This window comes from Petaurus breviceps, unplaced genomic scaffold (genome assembly GCF_028583685.1).
Source record: "Petaurus breviceps papuanus isolate PSGF00001 unplaced genomic scaffold, PetGlider_PUasm1.0 186, whole genome shotgun sequence".
NCBI lineage: Eukaryota > Metazoa > Chordata > Mammalia > Diprotodontia > Petauridae > Petaurus > Petaurus breviceps.
In genome coordinates, this window is record NW_027185798.1 from 1,330,382 (window position 1) to 1,354,593 (window position 24,212).

The following is a 24,212-nucleotide window of genomic DNA, read 5'->3' on the forward strand; positions in this document are numbered from 1 at the left end:
TTTCTTTGTTTCTTTATTTTTAGTTCTGAACTCTTTTTTTCCTCCCTCCTTCCCCAGCCCTCCCTAGAGAAGGCCAACATTAACATACTCTCTCTCTCCCCTCCCGTTTCTCTGTGTCTCTCTGTCTTAAAACCATACTATCTACCTCTATCTTTTATATGACATTAATAAAAAATTTTTAAATTTAATAAAAAATAATTATATAGGAAATGACCATGCACAACCCTCTGGGGGATACTTCACAGAAGCCCTCTCATCACAGTGAGTCATTAACCACTACTCTCTGAGTCTGGCCATCTAATGAGGTCTGAGTCCAGCCGTCTAATGAGGTCTGAGTCCATCTAATTGTGGGATCTATTCTGTATATTTCCATTTTCTCCACAAAAATAGCATAAGCTCCTTTAAGAAAAACTTTGCTAAAATCTAGGTAACCTGTATTTGTACCATCCCCCTCATCTACTAACATAGGGATTGTGTCCAGAAAAGGAAACAGGTTTAGTCTGACGTGTCCTGTCCAGCCCCTCAGAATCCCCGCTCGCCTTTTTCTCTGTTTCCTAATCATCTCTTCAGGCACATGCTCTAAAATTCCTGCTGGAACAAAAGTCAAATTCACCGGCCCATAGCTTGCAGACTCTTCTCTCTTCCCTTTTCTGATAACTGGGCCAATAATGGGGCCACATTTTCCTGTCTCCAAACTTGTGAACCCCTGCTCATTTCCCATCATCTTTCAGATATCCCTGGCCCTGGATCAGTGATGATGTACATTGTCCTGTTGTACCTGTTCACCCAGGCCATGTGCTCTCTTTCCATCTCCTTATTCATTCATTCATTGCTTTTTGGAGGGCAATTGCGGTTAAGTGACTTGCCCAAGGTCACACGGCATCCATCTTCTTATTTATTTCAAACTTCGCCTTCCTACTGAGTGTCTAGAAAACTGGCCTTAGAGTCAGTTAGATCTGAGTTAAAGTCTCTCCTCTGACATATACTAGCTAAGTGACCCTAGGCAAGTTATGGAGCCTCTCACTGCTCTAGTCCAGTTTTCAGTGTGGTTCAGGGCTCCCTGGGAATCCTCAAGACCCTTTCAGGAAGGCTGATAAAATAGTTCAAACTATTTTTGTAATAATATTAAGATATTTTCGATTCTAATGAAATAATTATTAATAGATAGAGCCTACATAAACAAAACTCTTTTGGGAGTCCTCAACAATTGTTAAGAGTTGAAAGTCTTCTACAAGAAAGGATCAGGGGAATATGATATTCTGGAGGGCAAAGGAACTAGGACTGTAAGAAGTACAGCCTGTAGAAAACAGGGACTCAATCAAACAGTGCATGAGAGTTCCTATCACAGAGTCATTAGCTGGGAGCCATAAGGGGCCTTCTTGATCCCCTGTTCCAACTCCCTCATTTTCAATTTCACCATGCTTCGAGATCTCTTTACTTGGTGCTACTACCATCACCCCAAATTCTCGTTCTATGCTTCTCCTTCTTTGCACAGCCAAACTCCTAGGAAAAGGTGTTTACAAAAGCACCTACCTGTACAAAAATATTTATAGCCGCTCTTTTCTGGAGATAAGGAACTGGAAATTGAGGGGATGTTCATCAATTGGGGAATGGCTGAACAAGTTGTGCTATATAATTTTGACAGTATGCTGTTATACTATAAGAAATGATGAGGGGAATGCTTTCAGAAAAACCTGGGAAGCCTTACATGAACTGATGCAAAGTGAAGTGAGCAGAACCAGGAGAATGTTGTACACGGGAACAGCAATATTGTACAATGATCATTTGTGAATGACTTAGCTACTTTCAGCAGTACAATGATCCAATACAATTCTGAAGGACATGGTATCCACCTCCAGAGAAAGAACTCATGAAGTCTGAAAGTAGATTGAAGCAAACTTTTTAAACTTCATTTTTGTGGGGTTTTTTGGGGGGGTCTGTTTTCTTCCCCCCACAACATGACTAGTATGGAAATATATTTTGCATGACTCCACATGTATAATCTATATAAAATTTCTTGCCTTCTTAATGAGGGGGGAGGGAAGGAGAGAATTTAAAACTCCAAAATTTAAAAAAATGAATGTTAAAAATTGTTTTGCGTGCATTTGGGAAAAATTAAAATATTGAAAAAAGAAAAAATAATGTAAAGGAGTTCTGAGACGAAAAAGTTTGCAAGCCACTGCTCTAGGGTAAATCTCTACGACTCTACTACAGAGAGAAAATGCCAACCTATGTTGGAGAGAGAGCTTCCTTATCTCCGCAGATAAATGAAATCACAGGGACAGTTCCTCACCTCAATCAACTCTACATTCTTTTTTTGTCCTGCCACATCCAGTGCAAAGGTCATTCTTGTTTCACCCCTGATCTTATTGGCAAAAGGAGAATTGAGTAGATCTCTACTCTTTCTGTGGTTGCTTATTACTGTCTCATTCACCCAAAGAGAAGGTCCTAATCCCCACCCCCCACATACACCATAGACTGGAAAACAAAGAAGCCCTTCTCAGCTCATTTGGAGCTCCAACATATCGGAGATCTCTAGATTTAGAACTATGTCACGCTTTCTATTCATCCATTGTTACCCAGTTTGATTCCACTTTTTCTATGTATCTTTTAAAATCAGGTTCCCTATCCATCCACATTGATCTCCTTAGACAAACCCCGTTTTTCTTCCTCATTGGAACAATTTCCCTTTGTGTCTTCAGAATTTCATTCTGGAGCATCTCCCGTCCTTCGTGGACTGAATGCACAGGGAATGGCATCTTGGAAATCTGTTTTCCCCAAATTGAGGAAGTCAGAGCCTGCCTAGACTGCATGCCTCTGTCACCTCATTTCTGAGATGGATAAGTCCTTTCTCCCAGGCTTCCCATCATTCTCCCAGTGGCCAGGTTATCCCTCTTAGTGAGAATTAGATTCAGAAGAGAATTCTCTTGGCAGCTTCACCAGTTGAAGAATGAAACTATGTTCCCACCATGAGAATGTGGGTTTCTGGAGAACAAGGATTGTCTTAATTTTCTATTTACATCTCCTGTGTTTACTACAGGGCTTTGCACATTACAAGCTCTTCATAAATGCTTTTTCATTCATTCATTCTCTCATTCCCTTACTCATTCATCTCTCAACTATTAAGGCGAGTGAAGAAGACATTAGCTTCATCAGAGCAGATGTCCAAATATCACTGTGCTGGCCCTGTGATTTCTTTCCCAAGCTCTTCAGATGCCCTGTCCATCAATGACTTTCACCCAGTTTCTCTCCATCACATTTTCTTTCTGTGGTTCTTGAAATTTCCTTACATGATTATGCCTCCTTCATATACAATGCTGCCCCACCCCTCCCCATTCACCTAATCTTGTTTCTTTCAAGGAAATTGTCCCCACCCTCAACCATGGACCAAGTCATGGGTTCATGCCACCATGTTGCAAGGATTCCCATGCCCTCCTTGCCCTCAGTCCTTTAGTTCCACCTACCCTCTTTGTCTCTGTCTCTCTCTGTCTCTCTTTGAGTCTGCTTATCTGTTTCTCCCCTTCCTCTCCTAAATTTTGGTCATTTGTGCACTAACACCTGAGGTCATGGATCTTAGCACTGGCTCCTCTCCTGGATCTGTCTCCAGGCACTTCTGGGAATCTCCACTGACTTTCCACTTCTTTGTAGTTATTCTCTCTGGCATCTGATTTGGGGAATAGAATTGATATGTATAGACATATATTTATACATTCTATAGAATCTACATGTATATGTATGTGCATATATACATTCTATGTAATCGATATGTATATATGCCTACACAATTCTATACAATCTGCACATATATGTGTATTCTATACAATCTAAATGCACACAAGTATACACAGTCTGTAACCTATATGCATAAAAGTATTCTATATAATCTATATGTGTATAAGTATATATGTCACTGAATCATTCAGTTGTGTCCAACTCTTTGTGACCCCATTTAGGATTTTCTTGGCAAAGATACCAGAGTGGTTTGCCATTTCCTTCTCCGGCTCATTTTACAGATGAGGAGACTGAGACCAAAAGGGTTAAGTGACTTGCCCAGGGTCACACAACTAGTAAGTGTCTGAGGCCAGGTTTGAACTCAAGAAGATGAGTCTTCCTGACTAGAGGTTTAGTACTCTATGCAGTGCACCATCTAGTTGCCCAATAAGTATTTATACATTCTATATAATCCATAAGCATACACACTATGTATAATCTATAGGTATACATATACATGTATAATACACATAGTATATGCTATGATCTATATGTATACAAATGTTATATAATATCTAGATATATCTTATATACAATTGTATAGAATAAACATATTATATATTATATAATATCTATGTAAACACACATATATGTATATGTACATATGCATATAAATTATATATATAGTATATGCATGTGTCCACATATATGGATAATATCTTCTAAGTTGTAACAATTCTTCTGGGAAGGCTGGCCTCACTGCCTCTCTGGCCCATGGGTCATTGAAAGCCCTGAGAGTTGTCATTTTCTTCCAAGTTGAGAAGGGGACTCTTATCTCGGGATCAGGACTGGAGGGTGGAGCTTCCAGCAGTGGGTGAGTTTGGAAAACTCTCAGGAGAAGGGCAGAAGAGCTGGGGAGAAGTGGGTTCAGGCAGGCAGATTTCCTTTCCTTGGCTCTGAGCCGGCCCATTAAACATTCTGGGAGAGAGGTTCTCAGGGGCTACTCCGTTGTGTGGACTCTTGAGCGAACAAAGAGTGTCAGACGTCACATTGGACCCCCTTGCAAAGCAGGATTAACCGCTAGGGGAACCTGAATCTGGAGCCCTTCTTAGCATGGCTCTGCATTCTCTGGGGATCTCTTGTTAGGCACCGTAGATGTCGCCCATAACTTTCCTACCCCTAAAAGCTCTGTGCCAGTGATCCTAAGCCCTGATCTTATCAGCTCTCCATCCCTTAGAATTTCCATCTGGGAAGAGCCTTAGGGGTCATCTAGTCTGACTGGTGTTTTACAAAGAAGGAAACTGAGTGCCAGAGAGGGAAAGAGACTTTCTCAAGGTCACCTAGCTGGCGAGTGGCCAAGCCAGGCTAGAACCCCATGACCCTGACTTCAGGACCAGCTCCCCTTTCCACCATCCTCTATTGCCTCTCCAGCACAGGAGAAGGTCTGGAGCTGGGAAAGGGCTAAAGGACTCATCCAGGAAGGAGTCTAGAGCTGGAGACAGAGGGAGCCAGGAAGAGCACCAACACCCTTGAAATACCAAATCACGCTGTTTATAATAATGGTATAAATGCCGCCACCTCCACAAAGACAAATACTGGGCCAGCCTACAATAATGCGTGCCTGTGCTGTAAAGTTTTATCACCTCAAATCAAGCTCTTTCACTGAGCTTAATTGTCTTGTGCCCACACACTGTACACAACAAACCAAAGGTTCATTTGGAAAATCAGTTGTTTAGAACTGAGAACACACTGGTCATAGAATCTGATGTGGTGGTTGGGTTCCCATGACCACCCCAGGAAGTCTGTGCCAGCCGTGTTGTACCTGCAGTCATTGCAAAGATGCTTCTAGACCTCTGCGTTCTGGGCTATCGATGGAGCTATGAGGAAATGCACTGAGTTCCCTGGAATGTTCCACCGAGAGTACGGTTTCCTTGATGCAGACTCTCCCTCCCAAATCCCTGACTATAGGGCAGTGGGATCAAGGACTGACCAAGTTTCTGTTGTGTTCTATGTTCCATGTCTTGGGGCAGAGGTTCCCATAATCTGCCAGGAAGGAAACAGGTCAGCGTTAGGAGCTTCAGGACTTGAGGGGAACAGAGAAGCCCCACGATACCACAACTGTGATGGTAACTCACATTTTGTTTCATATGTGCCAAGGGTTTTCCCCACAGAGATCCTGGGAGGTAAGCCATAGAAATACCTTCATTTTCGAGACAAGTAACCAAGCCTTACTTGCTCACAATGTTACAGTGTCTATGGAGCAATTCGAACCCAGATCTCTGATGAAAAGCCTAGTACTGCACACCCTGGGCCAGGATCCTGAATTTGGACGCCAAGGATCTGGCTTTGAGTTCTTAATCTGCTCCCTACAATCTCTGTGGCTTGGGCCTCCTCTGAGACTTGCCCCAGGTTCCTGATCTGATGAGCCCAATTCATTGATCCTACCAAGACAATCTGGGATCTTTGTGTCTGACACCGCCTAGGATGCCACCACCAACTCTTCTAATGACTACACGGTTCCCAAGAATCAAAGAAGGCACAAATTGATTCATGTGTCCAAGAAAGTGACTCATAATAGATCTAATGGTGAATAACCAGCCTTACCCATCAGCAGCTCCTAGCCAGAGACATGCACAGCCTTGGTCACCAGGATCGCCACCGCTGCCGCCTGTCTTGACATTCAGCTATCATTTTTTCAGGTGCCACCTCTTATTTTCACAGGCCACCCATGTGAGACAAAAGGAAAGGTTGCAGTGACTACCTGCCAACATATTGGAGCCTATAGTTTGTAGAGGCAACCTCTGGGATGGTCTCCCCAGATGCAGGATGAGTAGTATCTATCTAAAACCAAGAGCCAGAATTAACTGTAATGGGGGTGAAATAGAGATCTTCCCAATAAGATCAGGAGAAAAGCAATGATGTCCATTATCACCACTATCATACAAGACAGAGCTAGACTATAGACATAGCTAACTAGGGCAATAAGATGGATCTGAATAACTGGAGGACACTAAGTGTTCATGGGCTGAATCAATATAACCAAGACAATAGTTTACCCAGTAGCAACAACATTTTAAAGCCAAACAACTTTGAAAGACCTAATAAGAACTCTGATCAACACAGTGGTCAACCAGAATTATGGAAGATTCAGGGTGCACCTCCAGATAGAGAGCTGATTGATTCAGTGGGGAGTGAAGCATATTTTCTTTGGATGTGTCTAACATGAGAATTTGTTTTTCTTGACTACACATGTTTGTAATAAAGGTTTTGTTTTTCCTGCTTTCTCAATAAATGGGAGAGGGGGATGGGATGGAAGAGAATTTAAAAATGAAAATAAAATTGAATTTAAAAATAAATACATAGCAAATAAATGCATATAAATACAAGGCAGTTAAGGAGAGAGGTCACTAGCAGTTGGCAATGTTGGGATCAGGAAAAGGTTTATGTAAAAGATGCTACGTGAGCTTAGTCATTAAGGAAGAGAGAGATTCTTTGAGGTGAAGGTGAGAAGGGAGTGGATTCAAAGCATGTAGAACGTCTGGTACAAAGGCATAGAGAGAGAAGATAAAGTAGTGTGTGTAAAGAATAGAGATAAGATCAGGATATTAGAACTCTAGAGTGCCAGATGGGGAGGGATGAACCTGGAAAAATAGATTGGGTTCATGGTATACAGGCTTTAAAAACCAGATGGATGAATTTAGATATTATCCTAGAGAAAACAGGGAGCCATTGGTGTTAACAGAGTAAGGGAGTCACATGGTCAGATGTGGGCTTACAGAAAATCCCTTTAATACTCCAGTGTGTAGGGTGGGTTGGAATGGTAAGAGACCTGATGTAAGGAGTCCAATTAGGAGATAGCTGCAATGATCTAGGTGAGAGGTGATGAAGGCTTGAGCTAGGGTGGAGGATGTGTGAGAACTGAGAAGAGGTTTGGCGTGAGAGATATTGTCAGGGTAGAATCAGAAATATTTTATAAATCATTAGATATGTGGGGTGAGGAGATCAGGTTAATGCCATAGCTACACCTGTCCTAGAACCCCACTACTTTGGAAGCACTGAACACTTGTATACACCCAGAACTAGATTTTAAAATAACAGCATGAAAAAGCATGAAGCTTGAGATACTCATCCCCACCCCTAGGCAAGTAGAGCCTAAATTTAACGTAAAGTTCAAAGTCAAGAAATAGGTTGAAAAAATGAGCAGACAACAACAAAAAATAACCAGACTATTAAAAGGTATACCAAGGGAAATACCAAGGGAATACCAAGACAAAAACTCTATAGGCAAAGCCTCAAAGAAAAATGCTAATTGGACCTGAGCCCAACAAGAATTCTTGGAAGCATTAAAGAAAAAGATAACAAGAGTGGTAGGTGGAAAGCCAGGAAAAGAAATGAGAGTGATGCAAGAAAATTATGAAAAGAGAATTAACAGTTTGGTAAAAGAGGCGCGCACACGCACACGCACACACACACACGCACATGCACACACACATGCACACACGCACACGCACACACACGCGCGCACACACACACACACGCACACACACGCACACACACGCACGCACACACATGCACACACACACACGCACACACACACATTAAAGAAAGTAATGCCTTAAAAACAGGATCAGACAAATGGAAAAGGAGGTACACAAGCTCACCAAAGAAAATAATTTCTGAAAAATTAGAATTCTGTAAGTGGAAGCTAATAACTCCATGAGACATCAAGAAACAAAACAAAGTCAAAAGAATGAAAAAGTAGAACATGTAAAATACCTTATTGGAAAAACAAATGACCTGAAAAATAGATCAGGAGATATAATTTAAGAATTATTGAGCCTCTTGAAAACCATGATAAAGAAAGATCCTACACATTATATTTCAAGAAATTACAAAGGAAAACTTTATATATAACATAACATAATATATCTTAGGTCCAGAAGGTAAGATAGAAATTGAAAGAATCTACCAATCAGCTGTTGAAAGAGACCCCAAGGGGGGGGGCAGAGTCAAGATGGCAGCACAGAAGCAGGAAAACTCCCTGAGCTCCCCCCATAACCACCTCAAATACCTATAAAAATGAGTCTAAACAAACTTTAGGACTACAGAACCTACAAAGTGACAGAGAGAAACAAATCTCCCACTGAAGACAGCCCAGCAGATGGACAGGAAGGGTTCATCACAGCCCTCTGAGAGCATAGCCCAGCCCTGCATGGACCTGTGGTTTTAGCCTCAGGGTGGCCTGAACAGCCTCAGCTAGAAGGATATTGGAAGAGTAGATCACCAGAAGCTGTGGCAGTTTCCAGAATTATAAACCCATAAATGCCAAAGACAAAGTGAGAGGTAAGTGTAGACTTTGCAAACAGGGAGTCTGGGAGTGCGGTCTGGCCTCTGCCCCCTGGAGGGAGAAGTGGCTGAGGCATGGTGGCTGCAGCCGTGTGGCTGCTTCAGAGCTCCTGGCCTGCAGAATGTAGGGGGACCAAGCATCCATTTTGAGGGGGTAATTGCTCTTGCTTTAATCTGCTTGGATCTAGATTGCTGTGTAGGGTGGAGGTTCTGGGGTGTGTGACTAGGTGCCAGAGCCGGTGGAGGCTTAAGAGAGGGCACCCAACTAATAGCTCCAGCAGCTGCAAAAACCCCAGTGATTTGGAACAAAGCTCTTCTCTCTGGAAGCAGAGTTCTACTGTGGCAAAAAGCTCAATAGTCAAGTAATTGAGTGGTAACATGAGCAAGCAAAGGAAGAAAAGCAAGCACAGCAATCCAACTTTGGATTCCTTTTTGGGGGACAAAAAGGATCAAAGCATGGAACAGGAGAAAGACAATGAAGTCAATTCTTGCACCAAAAGCTTCCAAGAAAAATATGAACTGGTTATAGTCCATAGAGGAGCTTAAGAAGGATTTTGAAAACCAAATAAGATAAGTGGAGGACCAGTTGAATAGGAAGGGATGATACTTAAAAGGTGAAATTGAGAGGTAAGAGAGGAATATAATGAGAGGAGATGGGGAGAGACAGAATGGGGTAAATTATCTCATATAGAAGAGGTAAAGGACAATGGAGGGGAAGAACAGGAAGGCAAAAGGGAATGGGTCAACCTTACTCTGAATTTAGCTTAGGGAGGGAATGACATACACACCAAATAGGGTATCTCACCCTACAGGAGAGTAGAGGGAAAAGGGATGAGAGGGGGATGATGGAGGGGAGGGCATTTTGGGGAGAGGGAAATTAGAAGCACATACTTTTGAAAAGGGACAGGGTCAAAGTAGAGAATAGAACAAGTGGGGGTGAGATAGGATGGAGGGAAATATAGTCAATCTTTCACAATATATCCACTATGGAAATGTTTTGTGTAGCTACATGTGTACAACCTATATTGAATTGCCTATCTTCCCAGTAAGGGTGGGTGATGAGGGAGGAAAGGAAAGAATCTGGAATCCAAAGTTTTAAAATCAAATGTTTAAAAAATATATATAATATGCTTGCCTTCTCAATGGGCTAGAGGGAGGTAGAGAACTTGGAACTCAAAGTTTAAAAAGAGGACTTATAAATAAATGATAAATTTGAAAAAAAAAAGTTAGGAATGGGCAAAGTATTTTTGTTTATTCTATATCCAGATCTGTCTGTCAGGAAGGTGGTCAGCATTTTGGCACCTGTGGTTTCTCAGCAGCCCCACCCAGAATAAATAATAGGGTGGCTGGCATTGCAAAATGTTTGTCTGAATGCCATTACTGAAATTTATCTTTTTCCTTCCTCATTTAATCAGGAGATTAAGTATCTTACTGAGGAATTTTAATGAGTTTACTCTTAAGTAATAATTAAAGCTGCTGCTATACAAGAGGTTTATGTCTTTTTAAATTTCATCTCAAATCCAACTAATCTGAGCTTTCTCTTTCAGCAGCACCAACACCTCATCTATGGTATGAAATTATGAAGTGGCTTTTTCTCATTTATATGTTTATAAATCATAGGGTGAAGCCAAAGCTTGACATGCATATATAATTAATTCTCAAATCAAAAATTACTGACATTCTCACAGCAGAGACACTACTGAATTTCTAATAGCAAACATGATGAAGGGGCATCAACACCTTTCTCTTAAATACTTCTTGGTTATTGACCCTTAACTGTGTGTTTTATATGCCATATTTATTAGAAGGGTGTTTCTGTTCCTCTCTGCTTTTAATTGGAAGGGAGGTAGGGGAAGAGGGAGGTTAGTAGTAATGATGACAAAAAGGGACATTAAAACATTTTTTTCAACTATGTATAAGCAAATGGAAGGAAATTCAGAAGGCAGCATAGACAAGCAGGACAGTTTTGAAAGTAATGTGGAATTAAAAGCAAGTTGTATCAAATGGAGCTCCACTATTTCATATATAAAACCTTTTTGTGTTCCGCTGTGTACATGGAAATGTTTTTCACTTTTGTGTTTAAGTATAGGATAAAAATAGAAATAATAACTCTGGAGTTCTTTCAACAATACACCCTGTTAATTGACAAAGATGACAAGTGAAATGACAATTCTTGGATAGTTGTGGAAGACAGGTGTACTGGCACATGGTTGGTGGAGTTGCACACTGATTCATCCATTTGAGAAAGCAATTTGGAAATTTTTTTGACAGCTCCAAAAGTCACTACTGCATATAACCCTTTGAACCAGGAATACCTTTACTAGTTTTATATCTGAAAGAAATCAAAGAGAAAAAATACCCATATGTACAAATATACATGTATATATACATATTAGGTACATACATATATATATATATATATATATATATAGGCAAAGAACTGGGAACCAAGAGTGCACCCATCAATTGGGAGATGGCTGAATAGTTTATGGTATAAATAATAAAATATTGTTATACTGTAACTATACTGTAAACTATGAAAAGAACTATGTATAGTTTCAGAAAAATCTGGGAAGACCCTGTATGAAGTGATACAGAGTGAGGTGAGCAGAACCAGGAGGATAATTTATATAGTAACAACATTGTAAAGAAAGAACTTTGAAAGACTCTGGTTAATGCAATGACCGTCTATGACCCCAGAAGACTGATGAAGAAGGATGTCATCTACCTCATGACTCTGGTGTACAATGAGACAGACATTCTTGGGCACAGAAAATGAGTGGATTTATTCTGATTGATTATGCTTACTTGTTACACCCATTCCAGGGTGGGGATGGGGAAGAAATGACAGAAAATTTGAGGCAGAGTGAAAACCTGAGATCCTGGGCTCTTCCTTCCCTTTTTGGAATGTCCAAGTCTCAGCTGTCTGGTCCCAATGATAGGTGGTGCCACATCTTTGCAGCTCCTGATGTGTCCCCTAATGCAAGGTGGTGCTGATGAGTCAGGGCAGTACCAGGAATGTCAGGGCTCCATGTAGATGATGGCCCCAGTGCAGCTGCAGATTTCTTCCCCTACTGTGAGGCAGTCATAATGAGTCTGAGGAGCTCTGGGAACATCAAATCCATAGTACAGACACTTCTGAAAAGCTCCACAATTTTTCATTGTACGTCATCAGGAAAGTGGAGAAGTGGTCACGAGCCCTGGATCTCAGGTGATATGGAGCTGTTTCTGTATGCCACTCACTCAGTGGGCCCTGGCCCACCTACCTGGGAGCTGCTTCAGGGGAAGGCTATCAAATTTTTGTCTCCTTTAAGGCCTCCTTTTAGCCTTAGAAAGACTAAGTAAGGACTCTCCTCCTCCTAATCCAGTGACTCAGAATTGCCACAAACTCACCTAAGGGATCACCTTTCTTCTAAGTAAGTACACACCTGCCATTGTTATGGCCTTTGTCCGGAGGATCAAGGTAATGAGGGTCCTAGCAAGTCCTTCCAGTGGTCTAAACTCCAGGTTGGCATGTGAGAGAAACTTGAGGGATGGGGCATCAGCATCCCAATGTCCAAGCTGGCACTGGGCACCCTCCCCTGCCCCATATCTGCTCTTCTTACAGCAGCCCCAACCTTGTCATTTAACACAGAATGTTTTTGATGGGTGCTGACATGTCCCACAAATAACTGCCTCCAGCAGGAGGCATCAGCAAAATTCCTGTCCTGGGCTTGACTCCAAAGGACACAGCTTTCGGTTGTTAAATTCAGGCCCTATACCACCTGACAGACTTTTGGATCTAGTGTAAGTGAGGGATTGGGAAAGCCTGGAAACCTGTGGAATGTGTCACACCTGGGGGCCTCCCGCCTGCACAAAGGGCTGGCTTGGGGCAGACTCTCCCAGCTCCATTTGAGTTGCATTTTTGTCATTTCCTTTAGATTCTTGGGCTGCGTTTTGCTGCTCTTCACATTTCCATTGCTGTAGTTACTGTTTGTGCTGTTTTCTTGGCCCTGCTTCTTCACTCTCCATTACTTCATATAGATCTAGCCATGCCCCTCTGTCCTCCAATGCAGCATTTCTTCCTGTCTAGCAATATTCCATGACATCCAACCACAATTTGTCTACCCATCCCCAGTGGATGGGCATCTGCCTGGTTCCCAATTTTTAGCTATCACAAAAGCGCTGCTATTAATGTTTTGGAATAGGTGGGGGCTTTTTTTTTCTTGTCAGTGGCTTCCATAGGGTATAATGCCAGCAACGGAGTCTCTTTCAAAAGGTATGGACATTTTAGTCACTTTTGCATGATTCCAAATTGCTTACAAAATGGTCATTCACAGCTCCACCAACAATGTATTAGTGTGCCTATCACCTCACATCCCCTCCAACATTGACTTGCCATTTTTTTTTCATTTTTGCCAACTTACAGGGGGTGAAGTAAATCTTTGGGATTGCTTTGATTTGCATTTCTTATTATTAGTGATTTGTAACATTTTTTCATGTGACTAAGAACACTTTGCAGTTCTTTTTTGAGAACTGTTTGTTCATATCTTTTAATCATTTACCTATTAGGGAACAACTATGAACCAAATCACTATCCCCACCTCGACCCCCACCCCACCCCTCACATCCTGGGGAAGGCAGCTTTGAGGTACTGTACTGTACTCCTGCCATGAAGACATTCAACTATTTTAACCAGCATGAAATCTAGGATCTTATCTTACACCAAAGGCAAGAGAGGTGTCTGTTGGCATGCTGGGTAGGCTGATGGTAGGAACTGGAAAGAAGTATAGCAGGAGGGTAGGGTATGGGGAAACCAGAAAATGTGGAAACAGGATCTTTCCTTCAGTGGTCCATCCAGTTCTAGTCATGTTACATGTGGGTGTATTAGAAACTGCTCCTCCCACAACCACTTGATCTTCCCTAGAGTCTGACTGTTCTAGATGCTGCCAGCTCCAGCAGAAAGCAACTCTCATCTCAGCCTCCCGTCACTACCTCACTATTTTTTTTTAATATTTTGCTTTTTGGAGAGCAACTGGGATTAAGTAATTTGCCCAAGGTCACATGGCTATTTCTTTTGTTAAGAGTCTGAGGCCAGATCTGAACCCAGGTCCTCCTGACTCCAGGGCCAGTGCTCTATTCACTGTGCCACCTAGCTGCCCCCACTACCTCACTATTGCTACAATGGGTAACTTCCTAGGACAACTGCTCCCAGACCTGGCCCTCTTTGGATCTGCAATTGCCTCTGCCACCTCAGTGTCTCTGGCACTTTTCCAAGGACAGCAGCAACAGTTCCTTACAATCCTCGCCCTAGAGAAAGGTATTCAAGGTTGGTGGAAGTGGGTACCATTTTGGGCTCAATGAGACTCTTCTTTGTCTCATAATTTATTTTCATTGAGCTTTTGAATAAAGGGAACAAAGGAACAAGATGAAGTTTCTGAACCAGAGGGATGCTGGGCTGAAGTTTCTCTTCCCTAATGAAAGACAACATGCTGCCATACAAGGCTTCTTTGCTCACAGTGGTCGTGTGGTTTGCTGGGCTCAGAGGCAAGTGGTACCACAGCAGGCATTCTTCATAATCACCCTCTATGCATTACTATTGCCCTTCTTTTTCCATTTCCTGGGCAAGGGTCTCCTGGAGAATCAGGTGCACGACCCCCTGCTACTGGCCAGCTCTTGCTCTGGCTGCTCAAGCATGGCTCTCTATGACAAATGGAACATGGTTCATCCATGCCACTTTCATCCTCTATTGCCCACTTACTGGGCACCCCTGGCATGCTGAGCTCATGTTCATCACCACTTTCTTCTGCTAGCATCTTGTCAAGGAAGCTGCTCTGATGACTGCTGTCTGGCTTCAGAGAGCAATTGGCTGGAGGACAAAGATGTCAGGAATCATCTATGCCAAGGGGAACCCCTTGGCCCAGATCTTGACTTGCATGGAAATCCCGAGAAAGGTAACTAGACTGCCCAAGGGAGAGCCCACACTGCTTATGAGCCAGCTGTGTTTTGTCCCTCCTCCTGCTTCTCTCTGCCTCGGCTGCTTCATCCTTTTGCTCTAATCACCCTACTAAAGATCTCGGTTTTGTGCATCGTGATGTCTTCTTTCTGTCCATGGGAGGCTGCACCTCATCATGTAATAAAGAGGAATTGTGGTCGCTTACAAAACAATAGTCATGTATATTTCTATATTGAGGCAAAGTTTACACACTGTTTTTTCCCTTGAACCTTGAGGGCTAGGTAGTAATTTTTTTTTTTTTTGCCATTTTATATAAAGATGAATTGAGGCGGAGAAATTAACTAACTTGCCTAGATTCATCAAATTAGCAAGTGATAGAATTGGAACTCAAGGCCACATCACCCCTCCCCCTCCCAAGATCAGTTTTTATTCCCCTGGAGCAGAATTGCTTCCCCATTCCTCATAGTAGGAAGAATGAAGCAGGGGGAATAAAGGTGGGCAGAGGGGAGGAGCAAGACAGATCACAGAATCACAGAGTTCAGACCTGGAAGAGTCCTCAGTGGCCATTTAGCCTGACAAGATTCTCTTCTATATACATTGGACAAATGATCCTCTGGCTTTTCTCTGAAGACCTCTGGAGAATGGGAACTTATTCCCTCCTGAGCTAGGTCATGGTCAGGAAATTTTTCCTGATCTCAGGCTTAAATTTGTCTCTTTGTAACATCTGCCCAAAATCCCTTGGGTCAAGCCCAACAAATCTGAGCCCTTTGTCTTTTGAGGACTTGAAGGCAGTAATCATGTCCCACCATTCTCCAAACTCTGGAAGCCTTCCCTTCTCCATGGTAAACACCCCCAATTCCTTCAGTTAATTCTTATGTGGTATTGCCTTGAGACCTCCCATCCTCCTGGCTCCCTTCCTATGGACATAGTTGAACACACTACTCCAGCCACACTCTGATCACAGAAGAATATGGCAGGATGGTTACACTTCCATGTTCCTGGAAATTATGTTTCTCTTAAAGTAGCCCAAGATTACAGTAGTTCACATCCTGAAAGTGTGGATAAGAGCCTGCCCAGTAGTCCAGCATTCTAGAGTTCAAGTTTGCAGACAGATCAACATCCAAGCCTCTAGGAGGAAAAGTGACTTTTGGGACCCCAGCCTAATGCAAGTAGATGCAAATACAAAGAATGAAACACCCAATAAGTACATATGTAAGGATCCAAAAAAGAAATACAAAGAGAAGAAAATACAAGTAACTACAAGGGACTATGGGAGAGAGAGCACCAGGGCTTGAAGGGATCTGGGAAGGGGTAGTGCCTGAGCTGTGTCTTTAATATTCATTTTTAAAAATTTTGAGTTCCAAATATTCTCCCCCCTCCCTGAAGATGGTAAGCAATTTGATATAGGTTATACCTGTGCAGTCATACAAAAACATATTTCTAGATTACTGAGCTGTATCTTAAAGAAGAATTCAATTGGGGAGTAACTGTGCAAGTTTTCATCTATGATGGTAATGGAATACTGTTGTGCTCTAAGAAATGATGAACAAGATGCTGTCAGAAAATCCTGGAAAGACCCACATGAACTAATGCAAAGTGAAGAGAGCAGAACCAGGAGAACATTGTACACAATAACAGCAACATTGTAACAATGATCAACCGTGAAAGACAGTAATTCTGATGAATACAATGATCCATTCTGAACTGTTTATGATGAAAAAATGCCATTCATTTTCAGAAGGAGAACTGATGTGCTTGTATATGAATAACGTATATCAGATTGCTTGCCATTGAAGGGTGAAAAGACAGTCATTCCTACCCTCAAAGAGCTTACATTCTAACAAGAGAAAAAAATATCTAAAGAACTAAAAAGGGAGGGGGAAGAGAGGAAGGTCCTGGGCATGGAGACGTTATAAAGAAAGTCTGGAAGAGTTGGAGGAAGCCCGGAGGGAAGAGAAAACGTGTATGACCTGCTGACCTGATTCTCCTCCTTAGCATGGAGTTTGGAGAGGAACCACCCAACCAGAAAGGGAGTCCACAGGGCTGGATGGCACTTCCAACATGAGAAATCCAAAGTAAAATCCAAGAGTGGATTAAGCTTCAAGGGTGAAGATGTTTCAGGAGAATTGTAGACAAAGACTGGAGAGAGTCAGGAGTGCAGCCCAGGGAAGAATAAAGACAATAGAGTGCATAGAGTGCCAGGCTTGGTGTCAGGAAGACCTAAGTTCAAATCCTGCCTCACACACTTAATAGCTGTGTTACCCTGGACAAGTCATTTAACACTTAGCCTCAGTCTCCTCATCTATAAAAAGAGGAGAACAATTGTGCTTACTTCCCAGGGTTGTAAAGATTAAATAAGAACATCTTTGGAGTGTTTAGCACAGTTCCTGGAACATGGTAGATGCTTAATGAATGGAAAGAAGAGAAGGAGAAAAGGAAGGAGGGATGGTCCTCCTAAGAAGAAATAGAGCTAGCCAGTGGCAAGTGGGGAATGACAAGAAGATGCCCAGCTCCCCATGTCAGCCAATCAGTAGAAGTGATGCCAGGGAGTGAGCATGGTCTTAGATCACGAAGTCATGAATTAGACGTCATCTAATCCAAAGACCTCATTTTATAGATGAAAATAGGGCCCAGTGAGAGGAACTGAGTCAGAATAAAAGCTTCCTCCATTGCTTAAGTTGGCATTAGACTTGAAGCCTACTGACATACTGAATAATGTTCTCTCTGCTATAGCAGGTGTGGCAAAAACATAGTGATGACTGATAATTTTATCGGAGTTTCACAACAATCCTGTAAGGTATTATCAAATTTTATCGGAGTTTCACAACAATCCTGTAAGGTATTATCAGATGTTTTATAGATGAGAACATCGAGGCTTTGAGGTTCTGTGACTTGCCCACAGTCACACAGCCATTAAGTATTAGAGGTCCAGCAGAGGGTCCCCTATTTCCAACTGCTGGTTGGGCGGGGGGAAGCAATGGAGTGTATCATTCCAACCAGTAGAATGTTGGTGGTATAAGGGAAACACAAAACCAATATGGCCCCAGGGAAATTATTTTCTACTAGGGCTAAACAATACCTATATCCTCATAAGTAAATATGAAATCATTTCAGTGTGGGTCGCTGGGGGACACCCATACCAACACTGGGGAAATCAGTGCTGCTCTGTTTGATTTTGAGGAAGTTGCAGGTGGGCACCCAATCTCTAGAGATCTAGAATCCTTTGGCTTCCTAGTGGCCATCTCTTCTCTTTGATCCCTGACCTCCTCTAGCCCAGCTCTTCAACATTCCAGAATCTTTCCCCTCATCCAATAGAATGTAAGCTCCCTGAGGGCATTTTTGTCTTTGTATCTCTAGTCTTTGGCACAAAGCCTGGCACAAGGTAAAGTACTTGTTGATTGATGATTTTTAGAATCTACCTGTTCCTCATCTCTCTTCCAATGGTGCAAAGAAAGATGACCTGTCTTGTGGGCATTGAATCAAGTGTTACTTGTTCTTCATTTGAAAGCAGGGGTAGGAGGTGTGGATTGTATATCTATCTCTAAGGCAGAGAAAAGATGAAGAACTTTGCTTTTTGTGAGTACCTGTGCCCCCAGGCTCCATTAGAACACTTTACAAGCCTTCCTTGATGACTTGGAGGTCACTCTAGGTTCTCCAAGGTATGCCAATAGGATATTTGCTCTGACAGATTCTACCAGGTTGAGAAGTATGGACCTGACGATGGACTGACTGGCCGTGCATTTTCCAACTCAGCTCAGCTCAGAGAGACACTGCAGAGTAGTGGACAGAGTGCCAGGCTTGGGTTAGGAAAACCCAGATTCAAATCCCGTGCTAAATACTTATCATATGTGTGACGCTGGGCTTACCATCTAAAATTCTCTGAGTCTGTAAGATGGAGGAGTGGAGCTGAATTTGGGGACCCCTACAGATCTCAGTCTAGGGACTGGCCTCTCCTCTTCTATGGGGCACTTAGGATCTGAGTCGGAGCTGAGATCGGAGATTTAGCTGTCTCAGAAGTCACCTATCTCTTCATTTACTGTCTAGGAAACTGAGGCCCAGAGGAAGGACGTCATGCAAGGAGTGAGTGGCAGAGACAGGATCTGAACCAAGCTCCTCCAATCCCAAAGCCAATCTGTTTTCCACTCTGCCAACCCAGAGGAGAGATTTTACTAAAGGAGCCTGGAAAGACATGGCCACAAGAATGAGAAAATGCAGGTAAAACTCTTTGGGAATCCTTATCACTATATAAATAAGAGCTATTGTTATTGTCACCAATGATAATAATAAATAAGTTCAGGCAAAGGGCTCTGGGATCCCTAAGCCTCTGTACAAATGCTAGCTAATAATGATTATTATTAATAATACACAAGACTCTAGGAAAAGCATTGTGAACCTTAAATCACTCTGTATGACTGACGTCAGCCATTCCGAATGGAGGGAGGGAGCCCCTTTCTCGAGGGCAAGTCTGGGGTCTAGAAAGTCAGGAAATAAGCGTTCCTCAGAGCCCTGGTCTCTGCTAGAAGGCCAGGAGCCAATCTGCTAAAAAGCCCAGAGTGGTAACCCCCTTTTCCTGAAGCTGCAGCTGGCTCTGGCTCTGGCTCTGGCTCTGGGGTGATGCTGGGAAGATTACCATGTCTTTAGCAGGCTATGGAATAATTGGCTCCCTAGGGCTCCAAATGGGGACCTATTTCAAGAGCTGAGAACAGTAATTAATCAGCTAATTAGCCTTTCAAAAGGAAGGACCAACTCGGAAGTTCTCAGATCTAGCCTGGCCAGGTGTTTTAACAAAAGCTTACCCCTCAACCTTCTCTTCTTTATCTCCTGCTCCTCTCCCTTTGCTCCTGGCACCCTCCCTTCCACCGTCTTTCACTAACGCAGCCTCTCTCCGCTTCTAAGCCTTCCCTTCATTCATGAGCTTCAGATATTCCTCCTTTCCCAATGTGTCTTTTCTCTTTCCCTCTCCCCCTCCCATCTTCCTTCCCTTCCCTCTTCTTCATTCCCCTTTCCCCATTCCCTATAACTGTTCAGATTATTACAGTGATACCTATACTTGATATGTATTGATATTTACGATATTAGAAATGAAAGCATATTAGTATATTACAAAAATAGCTTTGACCTTATAGACCCCTTGAAAAGGTCTTGGAGACCCCCAGCGGTTTCCCGAGGGGACTTTTAGAATCTTGATGTAGACTATTCTTTCAAGGAGTTTGGTGGTGAAGGGCAAAGTAAGAGATAAGAGGTCAGTTTATGGGAACGATGGGGGTGAAAGACTTTTATTTTTCTTTTGTAACTGTAGGGGAGCCCTTAGCACAGGGGCAGCAGCATGACGCAGGAAAACGGCAATGGCTTTGGCCTAAGACGTGGGGCCTCAAAGCTAGGCTCTGCCACTTCCTTCCTGTGTGACTGGGCAAGGCTCTCACCTTCTCGGCCATTCCATCCTCTCCTGTAAAATGGGGAGATTGGACAAGATGGCTTCAGGTGTCCTTTCTAGCTCTGTTTTGGGGAAACAGGAGAAGGAACTGGGGAAAGTGAAGACTGGGGGGAATGCCTGCCAGCAAAAGGTCAGTGGAGGAGAGGAGGTTCAAGGTGCTGCGGAGGTATTCGACTTTAGAGGTGGAGAAGTCGTCTTTTCCTCTGAGATTGGAGGGAAGGATGGGCAGATAGGTGGGGACACAGATTCTGAGAAGTGGAGTTGAGAGATCAGAGTTCATGTTCTATATTCTCCGATAGTGATGTGGGTGTGGTTCAGTCCTGAGCATGTAGGGTCATTGACTTGGAGGTAGAAGGTACCTCAAAGTTCAAATACAAGCCCCTCATTTTACAGATATACAGGAAACTGAGTCAGACATGGGGATGTTAAGTGACCAAATAAAAAACCACCCATTTGGTTTTCCAATCCCTTCCCAGCCTGGCTCCTTCCTGCCTTTCCAGTCTTATTCCCTTTCCCTCTCACTTTCCCTTTCCCTGTCCCTGTCCCTTTCCCCTTTCCCTTCCCTCTCTCTCTCCTTTTCCCTTTTCCCTCTCCCTCTCCCTCTCCCCTCCTTCTCTCCCTTCCTCTCCCTTTCCCTCCCCCTCCCCTACTGTCTCTTTCCAGTCTTTTATACCTTACTCCCTGCTGTGTACTTCAGAGGGCAGCGACACCAGCCTCCTTGATCTTCCTCCTGCAAGGCACCCCATCTCCCCATTCAGAGGCTTTCCCCTGACTTTCCCATGCCTGCAGTTCTATCCTTCCAGATCCCCACCCCCTGGCTTCCTTCGAGTTTCAGCAAAAATCAAGCATTCTGCAAGGTCTGCCCTAGTTCTCGTCCATCCAACGCCTTCCCTCCCCTTGTCTCTGTCCTGTTTGGACATAGCTGCTGCGTGTTGTGTCCCCCATTAGACGACGAGAGCATGAACTGTTTCGCTTGTCTTTTTTTGTATCCCTAATTCTTAATGCATATAGTATTGAATAATGCTAGTTGACTGACTGGCTGGCTTTTCCAAGGTTACACAAGCGGTGTCGTGATGGCAGGATTCAAACCCGAGTCCTCAGACGCTGAATCCTGAGCTGCTGAATCCACTGCACCTCCTCCTGCCTCTCTAGGGAAGGGGACGCCATTGAAATCCTTGCAGAGACAAAAAAGATTCAGAGCAGCCTTGTAGGGAGTCTGATGAATTGCCCACAAGAGCTGGGATTCTTTTAAAAGCAGGTCAGAGGGCAGACAACTATGGGACCATAGAACCTTAGCTGTGGAAGGGGCCTCTAGGACCTTCTAGTCCACTCCCCTTGATTTGTTGATCAGGAATGAAGGTGAAATTGTGGTATTTCCTACTTCTCACTTTAAGACGCCCCCAGCCCCAAGACGGAACAAAGCTGGGATGGGTGGACACTGAGAAGGAAAACTCTCCCACGGAAAACTGAATCCCAGCGTTGGGGGGTTTTCCATTGAACCCACATCCACAGGGGAAGGAATTCAAGAAGACTATTTGGAGGAATGATTTGGGTGTTTAGAATAGAACAACAGAATTTGACACCCCTGCAGTAACAGGTGACTATACCCTGATCACTTCCTTCTATGATCTGGTTCTCCCTGGGACATTCAAGGCTGGCTATAATCTGGCTCCAACCCACTCTTTCTGGTCCGTGTTCTTATCCTTCTTTCATATTCAACCCAAATTGAATTAATAGCTGTTTGCCGATCTTATCCTATATTCTCCTGTCTCCATGCATTAGTATAGGCCACCTCCCAGATGCTTGTGCCGCTCTCCCTCTTTATTTATGTCCAGTGAAAAACCTTTCTCTTCTCTCAAGGAAGTGGCCCCTTTCTTATCCCTTCAATGGGAATCCATCTGTCCCTCTCTACGTCCCTCCCCCTCCCGCGTTGTGGAATGTGGAGATACATAGATGGAATCCGCTGGGATTCGAATCCGACTGGATTCGGGCTGGAATCCGACCTCCCCTACTTCCCATTCTTCATGCCTTTGGGCACATCCTTTTACTTCTCTAGACTTCAGATTCTCCATCTGGAAAATGAATGGGCTTCACTGGGAGAATCAGCAAGGTCCCTCCTGCCTTGCCCTATCACCACTTGCACCAGCTAATTTGGGAAACATCATATTCTTGTTCTGTGGGGCTCCAAAGGACAGAACCATGTCTGATGCATGACAGCTATGGGTAGAAAGGTTTGGGCTCAGAATTAGAATGAATTTCCTCAGAAGTTCAAGAGTGGGGAGGAAGGTGTCACAAAGAAACAGGGGAATTTTGTTACTACCTTGATTAATTAAATATGTGCTTTAAAACATCATAGTTTTAGATACCCTCTTCTTTTTTGTCCTTTGTATATTGGAAAACTCATGTTTATTGCTAGTCATTAAGCTCAAAAAGAAAAGGAAACTTTAAAAAGAATGATCTTACTAAAGATTTAAGCTATCCAACAGAGGAATGGGTAATCTTATAGACCGAGTTTCTCATCATTGGAGGGTTTTAAATGACCATTTAAAAGAATTCTGTAGGCTGGGGAGGGAGGGAGCAGGTAGAAATTCCTTTCATGTATGGGTTGGACTAGCTGGTTTCCAAGGTCCCTCTCAGGTAATAGACTGTGCCATAGCTACATTTTAACCAGATGATTCAATCTAGTGGAGTGGCTTCAATGGCAGGAATTTCAGATGCAGAGGCAGCACAATAAGGAAGACATTTTGGGTCCCTTGAACCATTCCATAGATGGCTGCCCTCTAGCCTACATCTGCACACAGGCCACTCTGTTGAACCAACTGGCACCTTCAGATGGGCATTTCACCACCCAGCCCTCCTTCTTCTGCCCCTCGTAGACTCTCTGGTCTGTCTGGCAACTCCAGCCTCCTGGCATCCTCCCAGGGGCTGTGCAGGGTGAGGTCAGAAATCAAGAATCTCCACTGTTCTAACCCCTCCTGGCTGTTGGTCTCCCTTTCACCCTCATGTTCTGTTGACTATAGATCCTGGGCACTCTTTGTCCTCAAAGGCGTCTAGTGCCCCCTAGTGGATTTATACGGAGTTTCTTGTAGCCCAACTGATTATTGGGGAAGAATGTTTCAGTTGGGGAAAAATAGATCATATAACTATCAAAAGATCATAGATTGAGGGCTGGAAGTAACCTTGGAAATCGTAGGATCACAGACTCAGATCTGGAAAGGACCTCAGAGGCCATCCATTCTGATCTCATTTTATAGGCAGCAAGGTGGTGAATGACTCAGGCCGGGTAGACTCCTCTTCCTAAGTTCAAATCTGGTCTCAGACCCTTTCTGGTGGCATGACCCTGGGCAAGTCACTTTACTCTGTTTGCCTCAGTTTCCTTATGAACTGGAGAAGGAAATGGGAAACCCCTCCAGTGTCTCTGCCAAGCAAACCCCAAATGGGGTCACAGCTGAAAGGATTTGACAGCAACAGTAGGTGGCTCAGGGGACAGACACTGGGCCTGGAGTCAGGAAGACCTGAGTAGACACTTATTGGATGTATAACCCTGGGCAAGCCAATTCACCTCCGTCTGCCTCCATTACCTCGGCCATCCTAAGGATAATAGCAACTATTCAAGGCTGCTTGTAGGATCGAACTAGATAGTATTTGTAAACTGCTCAGCACAGTGCCTGGCATGTAGTAGGGCTGTGTAAGTGCTATTCCCATTTACAAATGTGGAAACTGAGGCCCAAAGAGGTTGAATGGCTTAGCGACCTAGGCCCGTAGATTTAGACCTGGAAGGACCTC

General features: G+C 43.4%; 1 long non-coding RNA gene across 5 annotated transcripts in view; it reads left to right on the plus strand.

Annotated features, from left to right (window-relative positions):
* The window catches only part of LOC138162305 (uncharacterized), a 38,948-nt gene that overhangs the window by 9,184 nt on the left and 5,552 nt on the right, over positions 1-24,212 (plus strand). For 4 of the 5 annotated variants that reach the window (XR_011168588.1, XR_011168590.1, XR_011168587.1 and 1 more), the window contains exons 1-2: positions 13,958-14,356; positions 19,037-19,207. This is a non-coding gene — a long non-coding RNA (uncharacterized lncRNA). Of the gene's footprint in view, positions 1-13,957; positions 14,357-19,036; positions 19,208-24,212 lie in introns of those variants that run through there. The other variant, XR_011168589.1, reaches the window with a different exon arrangement.